Here is a 16989-nt window from a genome sequence, read left to right on the forward strand (position 1 = left end):
AGTTGGGCCTAAATTTTCTGCCATGGAGTCTTGGGTTCTCGAAATATAGGAACTCAAAAAACAAGTCAAGATTTGGGAAAAGAATAAAAACAAGAGAGGAAGAGGAATTTGGGATTTATTGAATTAGAGTATGAGGCCACATTTCGATCCTATATCTACTTAAAATTTCCTAATGAAGTGAAAATGTACTTTGTAATATGGAAGAGAGAAAGGCCTAGTTACTTAAAGTTGATGAGGAGGAATGCATATTGAAAACTGGAGCCATCTAGGTAAAGGAAGGAGACAAAAACACTCAATTTTCCCATAAATTTGAAAACTATAGAGAGTTTCAAACTCTATTTTGGATATTAAGGCTTTTGATGGAACCACTTGTAGTTGATAAGAGGATTTGGAGGAGGTTGCAAAGGATCACTTTTCTGGCCTCTTCAAAGACCTTGCTAAAAATTTGATTACAACTTGGCTATAACTTATACAACACTTTCCTCGTTTCTTCTTGGAGGAGTACTCAACTAATGTGGGTGGCCTTGTATGTTTGGATGAAATCAAATCAATCTTAAAATCCTTTGCTAAGGATAAAAGCCCTGGTCCTGATGGGTGGATTGTTGAGAATTCTTCAAGTAGTAGATGATGCAAGAACAGTTGGGTTGGTTTTTGGGGCCATTAATGTCACTTTTATCACTTTGATCCAAAAATGCTCCAAACCTAATACTTTTAACAATTTCAGACCAATTTCTTTGTGCAATATGTTCTACATAGTTATTGCTAAGATCATCTCAAACAAATTAAAAATAAAGCTCTCTGAAATGATATTGTAGGAGAAATCTGGTTTCCTCCTTGGACATCAGATTCATGATGCTATAAGTGTTGCTCAAGGGTCCCTTCATTCTATTAAGATTAATAGGCTTGATGCTATGGTATTAAAAATGGACTTCGTTAAAGCGTATGACTAATTTAAATGAGACTTCCTTAGGCTATTACTTCACCAAATTGGTATTGATTTGAAGGTCACAAACTAGATTATGGGATGTGTTCAATCTATAATTTTTGTTTGTGTTAGTAAATGGCTCTCCAACTAGATTCCCCAACAATTCTAGAGGCTTGAGACAAGGGTGCCCCCTTTCTCCCCTATTATTCCTTCTTGTCATAGAAGGCCTAATTATAATGATAATTAAAGCAAAAAAAGATAGTCTTTTAAAAGGGGTCAAGGTGTCCAAGACATTGTATATTACTCTTCTACTATTTGTGGATGATGTTTTGCTTTTTAGGGAAGATAGGGTTGCTAAATGGGATCCCTTTTATAGATTTTTCTCGACTTTCTGCCATGCATCTAGTATTGATATTAGTAGCCAAAAAATAAATTTTCCTTCAAAGTAGGGCTTCAAATGAGACCCTAGCCTCCATTAAATATTTTTTGCCCTTTAAGGCTGAATCTTTAGAGAAATGATTCACATATCTGGTCTATCAATTAAAACCAAAATGTTACCACTTGGAAGATTCGTCTTGGTTAAAGGTAGAAAACAAAATTGGTAATTGGAGTTATAGGTGGCTATCTCTTGGAGGTAGAATGATTTTGGTTAAGTCCATGTTGGAAAGTATTTTGGTGTATTTGTTAGCACTCTCTAAGATCCTAAATCCATTATAAGGAAGATTAGGAATGCATGTTTAATTTCCTCTAAACTAGTAAAAAGGAAAAGGAAGGTATTCATTTGGAAAAATGGGATATTTTATCTCAACCTAAGTTCCTTGGGGATTGGGGCTTCAAAAATATTCACTAGTTTGGCTTAGCCCTCTCTATGAAGAGACTCTAGAGAGCTTTGATTGGTTCTAGTCGCTAGAATCCCATTATCAAGGACAAACATTTTAAAAATAGGTATGTCACTCACTAGGTGAGATCCTATGTCAAGCAGGTAAATTTCTTTGGCTCTATTGCCTGGAGGGGTCTTTTGGAATCTTACCCTTGGCTCTTTACCTGACTTTCCTAGAAGGTGAGTAAGGGTAATCAAATAATCCTAGGTGTTAGTTTTTGGTAGCATCATATGTGCTTTAGCCATGAAATTTGGTGGAGAGGCTAAGGCACATGAGTTATAAAGAACCCAAAAGTAGTTTGGTGAAATTCCACCCAGATTGTATTTTATTAAAATAATTAATTTTTTTAATGGGGTTCCTAAGTATAAACTTAGGAAAATTAAAATATTAATGGGTATTAATCAAAATATGGGTGAGAATGATCTAGAAGGCGGATCAAGTCAAGTTTTAATCTTATCCATTGATTAGAGACTTAATCTCGGTCGTTGAAGTCTCAATGAGAAAAGTATAAGAAGGAGGCTTGGGGTTCATTTAGAGACATAAAAAGAGATTGAGGAAATTGATTTTCTGAGGTGAGAAGTTCTTAGGAGGAAAATCAATTGGGGAGATTTTGCAGCAGAAGGGCAGTGAGAATCCGTGAGAAGGAATTTATGGAAAGTACAAGGTAGAGAGAGGACAAAAACGTCCAAAGGAGGGTTGACGCTAGCCTATGCAGAGGCAATGTAGTTAGTGAGGGGAAGTCGAGTTTTTCCTGAGGGAATTCAAAGTTCAGTTGCCAAAATCCAGGGTGTGAGTCTGGGAGGTAGGAAAGTCAAATTTTCAGCCAACAGAGGATACATAGCAGAGAGGTTGTGTAATACCCAGGAGGGGTGACGTAGTTTGATGCATAGGCCATTAGAAGGTGACACAAAGCCTCCAGACTTGAGGATCAGTTACTGATTCTCTAGTGACAAGGTGAGATAATTTCACCAGCCTTTTGTCCAGTATTTCTATGTAAAGGATTACTAGTTGAGCATCCTAGATTTGCACTCAGAATTTTCTCCTGCATAATAATAAACCCTTGAGCTGCTGCACCAGTTTTACCGCATTGGGTTTTTCCAGGGACTATTTTTTCCAAAAATAACTGTGTCCTATGTATCTTGTTCTTTACTGAGTTTTCTGTTTCATGTAATCAAAATTTAAGTCGTGTAGGCTGCAGAAGTAATTTGCTCTAGTATTCAGAGAATAACTTGAATGTATATTAAACTCAAGTAGGTGAAGTAGATTCAGATTTGCTGCAGTAAAGGTTCCTTGAGGATTAGGAATTTTCACATGGTATCAGAGGATTGATTTTGAAATAGGAAGATCAGATCCAATGCTAAGCAGAGAGGCCAAAAGCTGCACTTGTAGCATTTCGAATCACCTTGAAGGGATTTTGCAATCCTTGCCGGGAAGAAGAGATTCCGAGGAAATCTCTCTCTGAGAGAGTCGATAGAGAGGTACGATTTCTAGTTTGTGAGTTTGTAGAGGTAGAGGGAGTGGTGCAGAGCCTTAGTGCAGTGCTTGAATGATGCAGTATTTGTCGGGGCAGAAATCTGTTGGAAAAGAGTGAAGACACATAGAAGGGGAATTTTCTCCTTAGAGAACTTTTTGCCAAAAAGTTTGAATTTCTCACTTGCCAGGCAGTTGAGAAGTGACTAGAGGAGTTAGTTCGACAGTTGGGTGAGATGGCATCATATGGGTTCAGAGATTAGGACAGGTTGGAAGGAGCTTCCAACTATGTCATATGGAAAACCAGAATCTTAGTTGTGTTGGAGGAGTACAATCTTGAAGCCGACATCAAGAGTGTTGTAGTTGTTCCTATAGACAATGATCAAAGGAATAAGTACAAGGTCGATAAAGGAAAGGTGAAGAGGTTCATACTCATTGGAGTTTGAGATCATGTGGTCTCACACACGCAGGGAAAAGATATAGCCCAAGAGATGTGGGAAGCTTTGTATTCACTATATGAAGGCTTTTCTGAACAACGAAAGACATACCTAGAACATAAGTTGCAATGGACATTGATGCAGAAGGGAGAAGGGGTTGAATCCTATATTCAACGTCTTCAAGACACCAGAGACCAACTTTCTGTAGTGGGGTCTAGTCCTTTGTCAACTGCGATGGTAATGACGACCCCGAATGGAGTCTCGGATGAATGACAAGTCTTTGTCCAAAGTATATTGGGTAGGGAAAGACTACCTTCATGGGAGGAGATGTGGGCAACCCTTCAACATGAGGATTTAAGGAGGGACCTAGTAAAGGTCAACCTCAATGGCAATAGTGGGAGTGGCACGAAGACCAAGGAGGAGGAGGAGAACGCAACTCTAGCATTGAAGAGACAACAAATGCAGAAGCGAAAGAAGGACATTTCAAAGGTAAATGTTTCAAATGTGGCAAGATGGGCCATTTTGCATCCTAATGACCTTTGAAGAAAAAGGATAAGAATGAGAAACATTATCCTCGGGCTACTCCAACAAAGATTGATAAAGATGAGTTTTTCATGAGTGACCATGCATCTCCAGGAGGGAAATGGGGTGATATTGAGCTGTAGTCGAGAGGACTACATGTGGGAAATATCCTTGAGGAGTCCACCTCTTGGATCAATTCCTTGCTATGAGAGCCTAAGATTCAACAGTAACGAGATGGACTTAGTGTCAGATGATGTAGTTGATTGTTTGGAGGATAGATGTAGTAGTTGGAGACCAGATACTGATCAACGCAGAGCAAGGTTGGCAACAGTGCAGTTGCCACAATGCATAAGTTAGTAGCAACGTAGAAGATTCAGAGGGTCATAGTCTATTAGCATTCAAATTCGAACATTCATGGTATTATGTTGAACACAGTCAAGTTCAGTTAATTTTGGATGTTTTTCAGTTGCTTCTCTCAGCAACTGAGTTGCAGTATGAATGCAGTGTTAGTAGTGGCACTGGCAGTGTCATGGGTAGCAGCACAATAGAAGCAACAACACAATGTTGGTTGCAACAACCATGTAGAAAGGAGGTTCTTCAGAAGCAGAGTAGCATGCAATTGGACATTGTTGCTAGAACACCTCTCTAAGAGGGAGTGTTAGTTTTTGGTAGCATCAGATGTGCTCTAGCCACAAAAATTGGTGGAGAGGCTAAGGAACGTGAGTTCTAAAGAACCCAGAAACCGTTTGGTGAAATTATGTTGGGTGTGGAGCTTGTGTTAGAAAATTATATATTACAGAGTAATGGAACACATAAAATATTGTAGAAATATAAACATAGAAAACGCATAAGAGAGACATAGATATACGTGGTTCACCCAGTTTGGGCTACGTCCACGGAGAAACAACCAATCCTTTTTACATTATCTATCGAACTGAAGAGATATAACCTACAACAGATTCGCTGAAACACCGTCTTTGCTCTCAATCTCCTCTCTCTTCCTCACTCAGAATACAGATATACATAGACGCAATACAATTCCCTCATATATAGTGAGGGGTTGCCTTCTAGGACAAAAAACCCTAAATTAAACATAACTTGTACCGTCAGATCATCCGCCTAATGAACGGCCCAGATTGACTAGAAATTACTAGACTTTTACAAGGCAATTTTACATCTATTTTTAGCTTCAGAGGCGTTACCCCCAAACCCCCGCCGAGTAATCGCTGGCCCCCGGACCCCCCAACCGGGGGGATCGGCCCCCCTGAACCCCCGTGGGGGGGACAAGTCCCCCCCGCACTCCCCTGTGGAGGGGTGTACAATCTTCCTGGGGTATACATCCGACTGAGACCTTTGAATACAGAAGATAATCAGGCTCCACACCAACAACCCGATTATATTCTTTATTTAGAGGTATCTCTGCATTGGAACCCAGATCATAATGTGGCAGAAATCCCGCCCGTAAATGTGCACCGCAAGGGATGTGGGTAACGACAATTATTTGGAGCCCCCCCAGCAGGGGATCAGGGGCAGCGCCCTCGAAGCTAAAAACACTTGTAAAATTTCCTTGTAAAATGTTTTAATTTTGAGTCAATCTGGGCCATTCATTAGGTGGAAATATGACAGTAGAACTTACATTTAATTTAGGGTTTTTTTCCTTTAGAAGGAAACACCTCGCTATATATGAGGGAATTGTATTGCGGCTATGTAGATGTGTATTCTGAGCGAGAAGAGAGAGGAGATTGAGAGCGAAGAGGTAATTATAGTGGATCTATTGTAGGTTATATCTCTTCAGTTTGCTAGATAATATAAAAGGAAGGATTGGCTGTTTCTCCGTGGATGTAGCCCAAATTTGGTGAACCACGTATATCTGTGTCTCTCTTGTTTTATGTGTTTTTTGTGTTTATATTTCTGCAATATTTTATGTGTTCCATTGCTCTATAATATATAATTTTCTAACAACTGCTATCAGAGCCGAAGGTCTATTTGGCTGATAAACTCGCAGGAGAGAAGGGTTCTTGGTTCGAGTGGGAGCAATGGCAGAAGATGGTAGGTTTAGGGCTGAGAAATATAACAGCCAAAACTACCTGCTATGGAAGATGCAGATGGAAGGTTACTTGTATTAGAAATATATATACCTACCATTGAGCGGAAAGACAAAGAAGCCGCCGAGTATGACAAACAAAGAATGGGATATTCTCAACAGAAAGGCACTTGGAACAATATGACTGTGCCTAGCGGCGTCGGTAGCCTTTAATATTTCAAAGGAAACGACAATAGAGTATTTAATGTCGGCATTGGAAAAACTATATGAAAAACCCTCGGCCTCAAATAAGGTATTTATTATGAAGTGTTTATTTAATATGAAGATGTCAAAAGGTGGATCTGTTGCTGATCATTTAAATGAATTTAATATAGTCACCAGTCAGTTAAGTTCTATAGGGGTAACTTTTGATGATGAATCTAGGGCTCTGTTATTTCTATGCTTATTGCCAGAAAGTTGGAATGGTTTAGCTATGGCAATTAGTAACTGTGTCTCTGGATCTAGTACTTTAAAGTTTGATGATGTTGTTAGTGTAATCCTTAGTGAGAAAATGTGACTGAAAAGCTCCGGTGAGACATCAGGTAATGCTTTGATTGCAGAGACTAGGGGAAGAAAAATGGAAAGAGGAAAGAGCATAGGATATCATAGTAAGTCAAGGAAAGGAAGATCCAAGTCCATATCAGGGATAGTGTGCTGGAAATGTAGAAAGAAAGGACACTTGAAGAAAGACTGCAAGTCTTGAAAGGGAAAAGAAGGAGACGCACAACAAGAAAACAATCACGAAGTGAATGTGACAGGTGATGTGTTGCAAGATGCTTTGGTTCTTTCATTAGAAAATATCATTGATGCTTGGGTGGTAGATTCAGGGGCCTCATTCCATGCCACACCTGATAGGAAACATTTTCATGATTATGTTCAAGGAGATTTTGGATAGGTTCGATTGGGGGATGATAAACCCTGTACAATCATTGGAATGGGTACAATTTTCATAAAACAACAGAATGGAAATCAATGGTTGTTGAAGGAGGTAAGACATGTTCCATATCTGAAGAAAAATATGATTTCAACAGGGCAATTGGGAGGTGAAGGCTATGTAACTACTTTTACAGATAAAACCTGGAAGGTCACTAAAGGATCCCTGGTAATAGAAAAAGGAGAAAAGGTTGGTACATTGTATTTATGCAATGGTATTTCTAATTCTGTTAATGCTTTAACCTCTACAAGAGAAGATATGGAATTGTGGCATCATAGGCTTGGGCACATGAGAGAGAAGGGGATGCATATTCTTCACTGAAGAAATTTGTTACTAGGTTTGAAGCATATTGATTTGGAATCTTGTGAGAATTGTGTTTATGGAAAATAGAAGAGAGTCAGATTCCTCAGAGTTATAATGTTACTTTTATTGATGATGCAACTAGAAAAACCTAGATTTATTGTATTTTGAAATAAATCTGATGTATTTGATACTTTCAGAAATGGAAAGCTTTGGTTGAAAATGAGACAGGAAAAAGTTTGAAGTGTCTAAGATCAGACAATGGAGGTGAATATTGCAGCAAGGAGTTTGATAGGTATTGTTCAAAGAATGGAATTCACAGAGAAAAAACAGTTCTAGGAACACCACAAGAAAATGGTGTGTCAGAAAGGATGAATAGGACAATCATGGAGCGTACAAAGTGCATGAGATTGCATGCAAGATTGCCTTTACAATTTTGGGAAGATTGTAGATACTATTGTTGATCTAATAAATAGAGGGCCTTCAAGTTCCTTGGATGGTGGTATTCCAGAGGAGGCATGGACAGGTAAAAAGTAAACTACTCATTTTTAAAAACTTTTGGTTGTGACGCCTTTGTCCATATTAATAAAGAAAATAGAACAAAGATTGAGGCAAAATTAAATAAATGTACCTTTATTGGATATGGGTTTAATGATTTTGGTTATTTCTTTTATGATTATGGAAAACACAAAATCATTAGGAGCAGAGATGTCATATTCAATGAAAAGGTTTTATATAAGGATCAGATGCAGGAAAAGAAACAGGAAAAAGAAAATAGAGAATGCAGAGTGCTTGATGAGATCATAGAAAAAGTGAAGGTGCCTGAAACTCATAATGATCAATAGCCAGAACAACAACATCAATCACAATAGAAATAAGAACCTCAAACACTTGAAAGTAGTGTTAGAAGATCCACTAGGATAAGTAGACCCCCTGAACGATACTCTCCTTCATTATATTATGTATTGTTGACTGATTCTGGTGAACCAGAATGTTATGAAGAAGCAGTGCAAGTAGAAACCAGGAAGAAGTGGGAGCAAGCCATGAAAGAAGAGATGGAATCCTTAGCACATAACCAGACTTGGGACTTAGTCAGGTTGCCTGCACGTAAAACAAAAGAGATGGAATCCTTAGCACATAGCCAGACTTGGGACTTAGTCAGGTTGCTTGCACTAAAACAACATTGTAGAATAAATGGGTTTACAAGTTGAAGGAAGAAGATGGAGGTAGAAAAATGTATAAAGCTAGACTTGTGGTGAAGGGGTTTGCACAAAAAAAAGGTATAGACTTTGATGAGATATTTTATCCTATTGTTAAAATGACTTCAATCAGAACTATTTTAAGTCTAGTAGCAGTTGAAGATTTGCATCTTGAGCAGTTAGATGTAAAGACAACCTTTCTCAATGGGGATTTGGAGGAAGAGATATATATGCAACAGACACAAAGATATGAGGTCAAAAGGAAGGAGAAACTAGTATGTAGGTTGAAGAAGAGCTTGTATGGCTTAAAACAAGCTCCAAGGCAGTGGTAACTAAAATTTGACAGGTTTATGTCTAAACAAGGTTATAATAGATGTCACTCTAATCATTGTGTTTATCTCAAAAGGAAAAATGATGGCAGATATATTATATTGTTATTGTATGTAGATGACATGCTTATTGCAGGTTCTAACATGCAGCAAATATATGTGCTCAAAAGAAAATTGGCAAACTCATTTGCAATGAGGGATTTGGGTGTTTCAAAACAAATCCTTGGTACGAGAATAACTATAGACAAGAAGAATCGAAAATTAACATTGTATCAGAGTGAGTACATACAAAAGGTATTGAAAAGATTTAATATGCACAAAACAAAACTAGTTAGTATACCTTTGGCTAGCCATTTCAAACTAAGTAAGGAGGTGCATCCCAAGACTCAGGAAGAAATGGCTTATATGTTTAAAGTTCCATATGCATTAGAAGTTGGAAGCTTAATGTATGCAATGGTTTTCACAAGCCCTGATATTTCACATGCAGTGGGAGTTGTAAGTAGGTACATGAATAATCGAGGAAAAGAACATTGGATGGCGGTGAAGTGGATTCTCAAGTATTTGAGAAGTACCACAAATAAAGCATTATGATTTGGTGGTTCAAACATTTCTCTATAGGGATATGTTGATGCAGATATGGTGGGTGATAGAGATAACAGGATGAGCACCACAAGGTATGTGTTTACTATAGGTAGAACAACTGTCAGTTGGGTTTCAAAGCTGCAAAGTGTTGTTGCACTCTCAATGATAGAAGCAGAGTATTTTTCTCCTACAGAGACTAGTAAATAAATGATTTGGTTACAAAGGTTTCTGGATGAATTGGGTAAGAAGAAGGAGTTGGGCAGGTTATATAGTGAAAACCAGAGTGCCATACATCTTGCAAAGAACTCTGCATTTCATTCCAAGACTAAACATATCCAACTCAAGTACCATTTCATACGGTAAGTGTTGGAAGATGGACAGTTGAAGCTAGAAAAGATACACACTAGCTAGAATCCTACAAATATGTTAACAAAAGTTGTAACAAGGGACAAAATGACATTCTTCTTGGTTTCATTTCGTCTTCAAGTATGATGATGAAGATGAGAAACATGCAGGTCTAAAGTGTAGTCATTGTCCAACAAATGAAGCGGTGGTGGAGTTGCTATAATTAGTCACCAAGTGGGAGATTGTTGGGTGTGGAGCCTGATTATCTTCTTTATTCAGAGGTATCGCCGCATTGGACTCCAGTTCGTAATGTGGTGGGAATGCCGTCCATAAATGTGCGTCGCCAGGGGGGGGTCCAAGGGGGGTGATGACGATTATTTGGAGTCCCTCCCCCCCTTAGCGGGGTATTGGGGGTAGCGCCCCCAAAGCTAAAAACAATTGTAAAGTTGCCTCGTAAAATGTTGTATTTTCATAGTCAATATAGGCCATTCATTAGGTAGAAATCTGACGGTGGAAGTTACGCTTAATTTAGGGTTTTTTTCACTAGAAGGAAGCCCCTCGTTATATGTGAGGGAATTGTATTGCGGCTATGTAGATGTGTATTCTGAGCGAGAAGAGAGAGGATATTGAGAGTGAATAGGGAATTGCAGCGGATCTGTTGTAGGTTATGTCTTTTCATTTTGTTGGATAATATAAAAGGAAGGACTAGCTGTTTCTCCATGGATGTGGCCCAAATTAGGTGAACCACATATATCTGTGTCTCTCTTGTTTTATGCGTTTTATCTGTTTATATTTCTGCAATATTTTATGCGTTCCATTGCTCTGTAATATATAATTTTCTAACAAATTCCACCTGGATTGTATTTTATTAAAATAATTAATATTTTTAATGGGGTTCCTAAGTCTAAACTTAGGAAAATTAAAATATTAATGGGTATTAATCAAAATATGGGTGAGAATGATCTAGAAGGTGGATCAAGTCAAGTTCTAATCTTAGCTGTTGATTAGATACTTAATCTAGACCATTGAAGTCTCAACAAGAAAAGTATAAGAAGGAGGCTTGGGTTTCATTTAGAGACACACAAAGAGATTGAGGAAATCGATTTTTTGAGGTGAGAAGTTCTCAGGAGGAAAATTGGTTGGGGAGATCTTGCAGTAGAGGGGTAGTGAGAATCCGAGAGAAGGAATTTCCAGAGAGTACAAGGTAAAGAGAGGATAGAAAGCCATCCAAAAGAGGGCTAACGCTAGCCTACGTAGTGCTGATGCAGAGGCAGTGCAGCCAATCAGGGGAAGTCGAGTTTATGCTGAGTGAATTTGAAGTTCAGTTGTTGAAAGCCAGGGTGTGAGTTTGGGAGGCAAGAAAGTCAATTTTTTAGCTAGCAGAGGATCCACAATAGAGAGGCAGCGTAATACCCAGGAGGGGTGATGCAGTTTGTCGTAGAGTCCATCAGAAGGTGACGCACAGCCTCCAAAGCTGAGGATCAGTCACTGATTCTCCAGTGACAAGGTGAGATCATTTCACCATTACTTTGTCTAGTATTTTCTCTGTAAAGCATTTCTAGTTGAGCATCCTAGATTTGTACTCAGAATTTTCTCCTGTATAATAATAAACCCTCAGAGCTGCCATATTGGTTTTCCTGCATTGGTTTTTTTGAGGACTATTTTGTCCAAAAATAATTGTGTCCTATGTATCTTGTTCTTTGTTTAGTTTTCTGTTTCATGTAATAAAATTTTATGTAGTGTAGGCTGCCAAAATAAGTTGCTTGAGTATTTAGAGAATAACTTGAATGTATATTAAACTCAAGTAGGTGGAGTAGATTTAGATTCGCTGCAGTAGGGGTTCCTTGAGGATTAGGAATTTTCACACTAGGAAAGGATCCATTTATAGGAGGTGTTTAATTTTATACACTATCTCCAAATTTGATTTCCCTCTTAAATGTACAAGGGGTGAACATATTGAGCCATGTTATGAGATTTGACTCGTGTACAACTCTCTCTAAAAGCTGGAAAAACTCGGCTAATTTGGGTTTACATGGGTCCTTGGTTGTTGAATGAGACCTCTTTGTAAGGGGCCTATATTATAATGAGATTTATCTAAATAATAAAGAGGATGCCATAGTCTAGAGTTGGAACACCTATTCAGGCTAGGTTTATGCTACATTGGCTTATGAATCTATCTCTTCTTCCTCACTGGAACAAAAATAAATTTGGTGGCATAAGAAATTATGGGAATGGTCTTTTCCAAAAAAACTCTGGTGCTTTTGCTAACTCTCTCTTAGCAATCATATACTTATGCGGGATAATATCCAATGAAGTGGATTAATTGGATCAAATGTATGCTTTATATGTAAGTTTAGGCCTTAATATATGGACCACCTCTTCATTCGTTTCTCCTTTGCCATGGATGTCTGGAAATACACCATCTTTTCTAAGACTTTAGGACACGAGATCTACCTTTTCTTTCAAATCCTACCTTTGTTGGTGGGATCTAAAGATGAGAATATGTAAAACCCTTACAATCTTTATTGCCTCGGGCATCTTGATGGTGGGGAAAAAATTCATATTTGAATATTTAACCATGAAACTTGAATAGATACTTTACCATATTGTTTGTTTTTTTACGGAATTGATGGGATTACCAAATCCGATGAATGTCAGAAAATTATGTTATCCTATGTTATCACAGTCTTGCTCTATTGGTTTTTTTATGGTGCATCAAAATCAGGTCAATGTGGTTGGGGTGCCTTTATCAAGCTCCCTGAAATTCATTCTATCCATATTTCACTGAATATTAGATCTAGAACAAACACTAAGGCTAAAATCATCGCTTATAGGGAACTTCTACTTTTTGCAACCTTGAAAAAGTTTGCTTATTTACAAGTTTATGGTGATTCTAAATGCATAATTTATTGGTTATGAGGCTCTTCAAATTTACAGGTATTAAATTTGTTTTTCTCGAAGAACACAATTATATACAGGAAGAAAAAATTTCAATATATTTCTTTTCAACAACGGAATGTAATAATCAGGCAATCACCTTATCGAAAAGGGCTCTTACCATGGAAAAAGGCTATATATTTTTTGAAGAATGGCATGGTACCACTTTGACAGAAATAGGAAGACTTCTTATCTCAGATATTTAGTTTATCGTTGACAAAACTGAGTCTACAACTATGCTTTTCCTTTTTGAAAATTGGTTTAAAAAACTCAGGCATTGTTTGTCTTGGATTTAATATCTTAGTATACTGAGGGTAATTTGGAACATAAATGTTTCTTTTGTTTTTTGTTGGTATTAGTAAGCCAAATTTACTACAACTAATTACATCTCAGACCTTACTTAATTTTTCAAGGTATTATACAGTGATATAAGTAATATTTAGGAATTTCATTTTATGGGAATTGGCAATTTGTTTTGATATTTTGGATAGGTTTTTTTTTGGTATTCTACCTGTGCTGACCATTGGTGAAGCTCTGCTTCCTTTGTAAAGATATCATATGTGTTGTCATTCTGTATTTTTGAGGTTAAGGGAGTAAACACATAGGACAAAATCAAAACCACTTTGGAAGCTGGGATCTAGCCCTGCCAGCTTCAGAGAGGGATCTCTCTGTAAAATTTAGCTATACTTTGGTTTAAATTTTAAGCTAGTTAAGACTGTACTGATTGTTTTTGATTGGAAAGTTTGGTTGATTAAATTGTTATAATTCCATTGGTCTATGGAGTCTAAAGATTAACTGGGTCTGCATCAAACTTTGAAGGAGTTTCACAGGGAAAGATAGGTTGCACTAGTTGGATCTTTCAAAATTTTAAATGGATTATGAAACATAAGAAATGTAAGAAACTAAGGAGCAATGCAAAATTCTTTAATTTGACTTTAACAGAAAACATATAAATTAATAACAACCAGAATAGGGTGTTATGTATAACATATCCTATTCATCACAGTTTCTGTTATGTAATTAAGCTTTTAAGAAATAATAGAGAAAGGAGACAATGATTAAACACTTAAACTGAAGAAAAACATCACCATTTCGTACACCACATGAATACTGTGAAAATTTCCTTGTATTATTGATGCTTCCAACAACTTTGAAAAATTAAAATTCCCAGAGGAACTTATATTCAATAATCAATCCTTAATACTTCAAAAAGTAAAGAATTTTTACAAATAATTACAAAATTGTTGTCTCAACCGAAAATGTATTATTAGCCTAATTCTAAACAATAAAATTTATCTCTTGGTAGAAAAATAGGCTACGTAGACACTGCTTCTGGCCATTTCCTTCATCTTCAGAACATAGACTTCTTGAGTGATCAATTTATCATTTATCACATATATGCTGGGTAGTCCTTTATGGATTAATGTCTCAATTATGTTGCAAAACATGTTCACTCCCAACTCTAGTGTTTCACATCTTTCCTCCAATTGATCAATGAGGTTTCTTTTAGTCAAAACTTTCTTGACTTCCAAAATAGTGGCAGTCCCATCACTAATTCCTAATTCTTCAAGTTCATATTTGTTCTTTGAATTCAAGAATTTAATAATGTTGGAGGCTTTTGTGGGCACATATCCCAACTTTTACCTTACCTAAACAATGGTTTATGTGGCCTTTTCTATCAACTCTTTCTGTTCAAAAATGATTTGGATAGATGGCCAAATCTCATTCATAGAGTCCAGAATACCCATCCAAATGGTTTCCTTGGCTTGGTCCAAGGTATGACCAATTGATGTATCCTTTTCTATCTTATGCAATCTCTCCAACAGTCTCTGAGGTTTCTGTACTTCAGCCATACGAGAGGTTTCAATTCTGGTTTTCTGTTCTTGCAGAGCTTTGAGCTGTGCCAGCAATGTATTGGTCTCTTCTGACTGGATTGACATATTCTCCAGTGTTTTTGTCACTTGTTCAACACTTGTAGTATGAGTGGAGGAAGTAGATGCAATTGTTGTTCATGTTGCCAGAAGCTGAGAAATGTGTATGGCATTCAGGGGGACAATGGCCATCTTCTAACTCTGTTTTTTCTCTTTTATCATCTTTTCCATTTCTACCTCCATCTTCCTGATTTGTATATTTTTCTCTATAATCAGCTTCATCATGTCAACCTTATGTGTTTCATCCTCTTCAATGTCTTTGGTCAAGGGATCCTATGTGGCTGGTAGCTTAAGATGCTTTCTCAATGCTGCAATATCTAGATTTTTCTTCTTGATAATCTCCTCTGCAACATTTACATCTTTAGGATCATATCCTATATTGACTACCAAATCTTCCAAAGAATTGATCCTATTATCCTTTGCTAAGGAGCATACCTTTTCCATTTTAAAATGAGACTGAATGTTGACAAATTAAACTTGCAACTTAGATAATGACATAGAAATATTAGTTAATGTAGAAGAGATCATCTCACTAGTCTGCTTATGCATCTCCATTTGATCAATGGGATGGATATCTTTGGTGTTGAACTCAAATGAAGTACTCTTGTAGTTTGCTAATGTTTTTGGATGTGGAATTTAGGCCTCAAGAAAGGCCATCTGCATATTTCCATGCTCTGTGTCAAAAATTGCTAACAATCTGCTCTGTGAGCTGGAGGTCTGCTTCCAAAACTCATTATAGGTATTGTTCTTAAGAATCACATTCTTAAGTTTAATCTCTTTGTACCTATCAAAAACAATCTTTTCCTTCTCTTCTTGGAAATTTTGTGAATCCAGTTCTGTATCCTTCTAACCATCTGAAAATGAAGGTCCAGTAGAATATGTTACAAATTTGCTGCTTGTACATGGTGAGTCTGTAATTATGATGGAAGCATGCTCTTCTGTCCCTTTTTCTACATCTGTCCCAGGAGTCCATTTTTCCCTTTTCCTCTAACTGATCCTAAATTCTTTTGCATCACTTCCTGTTGTTGATGATGATCCCTCCTCTCCGTGTTTCTTACTTGTTTTATCCTGAGGAGTGGGAGTTTGTAAACTTGAAGTAGAAAACAATTGTTATTTAGCTTCTTGCAAAGTATTATCTATCCATTCCAACTGATTTTCATACTTTTCTATCCCAGGCCTTGACGTATGAATGTAGGGAGTAGTTTTGTTTTCTACTCTTAGCTTGGGAATGATACCTTGAGGGTCATAAGACCATGTAAAACTAAGGCTGAATTTCATGTCTTTAAGAATTTTGTTTGCTTCTTCTCCTGCTGTCTTGGTATTGCATATGAATGGGCCCACCTGTGTCTTTATGCGGAATTGTGACTTCTTCTTTGCCACCACAAAATGGATGTCATCAGAATTTAACATTTGTCTAATGTATTCTAGGGAAAAAATCCTCATGGGGAGGTATTTTGGAAGTCTGTATGGTTCCAATTCGCATCCATAAACTCTGATTTCTCTGTAGTTTTGGTATAAATACAAATTTCCACTATTGGCTTGATATGTTAGATGTAAAATTATTTTGATATGTTCACCGATTCTGGGTTGTATTGAGATGTTTAGGATGTTTATTGCTGGGTGAACGGACTCTTCAATAAACTATTTGTATGAAAATTCTTGCTGCTCCTTCATGACCAATGAAGTGAAAAAAATCACAGGTTGCTGGTTTCCTTCATCATCTAACTCCTGCATAGCAAAACTGAACATGTCTGCTTGATAATAAAGGAGCCTGTAGATTAAAATGGAAGTGTAATTAAACACCTGCTCTGTTGGAAATTTTAGAAACTGTTCATGAATGCTATTAGCCAAGAATTCACTGAAATGAAATAAAATGGATGGTTTACTGTTTGTGGAAAATATGGAAAGGAAACCTAGAATGGGCTAATCTATCCACTGATTAGAATAATAACCCAAAATGTATGAAATTATGGATATAATTTGTTTAACTTGATTAGGGAAGATAGAGGAAAGGTATGAAGGGTTCTTCTTTGGTAGTTGGGCATTTTCAGGCAAGAAGATATAATTTTTTTTGGCTCTTGTAGAGAAATCAAGCTTTTGATAAAGTTGGTGAG

Source organism: Pinus tabuliformis, chromosome 4_1 (assembly GCF_031772625.1).
Source record: "Pinus tabuliformis cultivar Carrire ecotype Pingquan chromosome 4_1, CPIR1, whole genome shotgun sequence".
In the NCBI taxonomy this organism is placed as follows: domain Eukaryota; kingdom Viridiplantae; phylum Streptophyta; class Pinopsida; order Pinales; family Pinaceae; genus Pinus; species Pinus tabuliformis.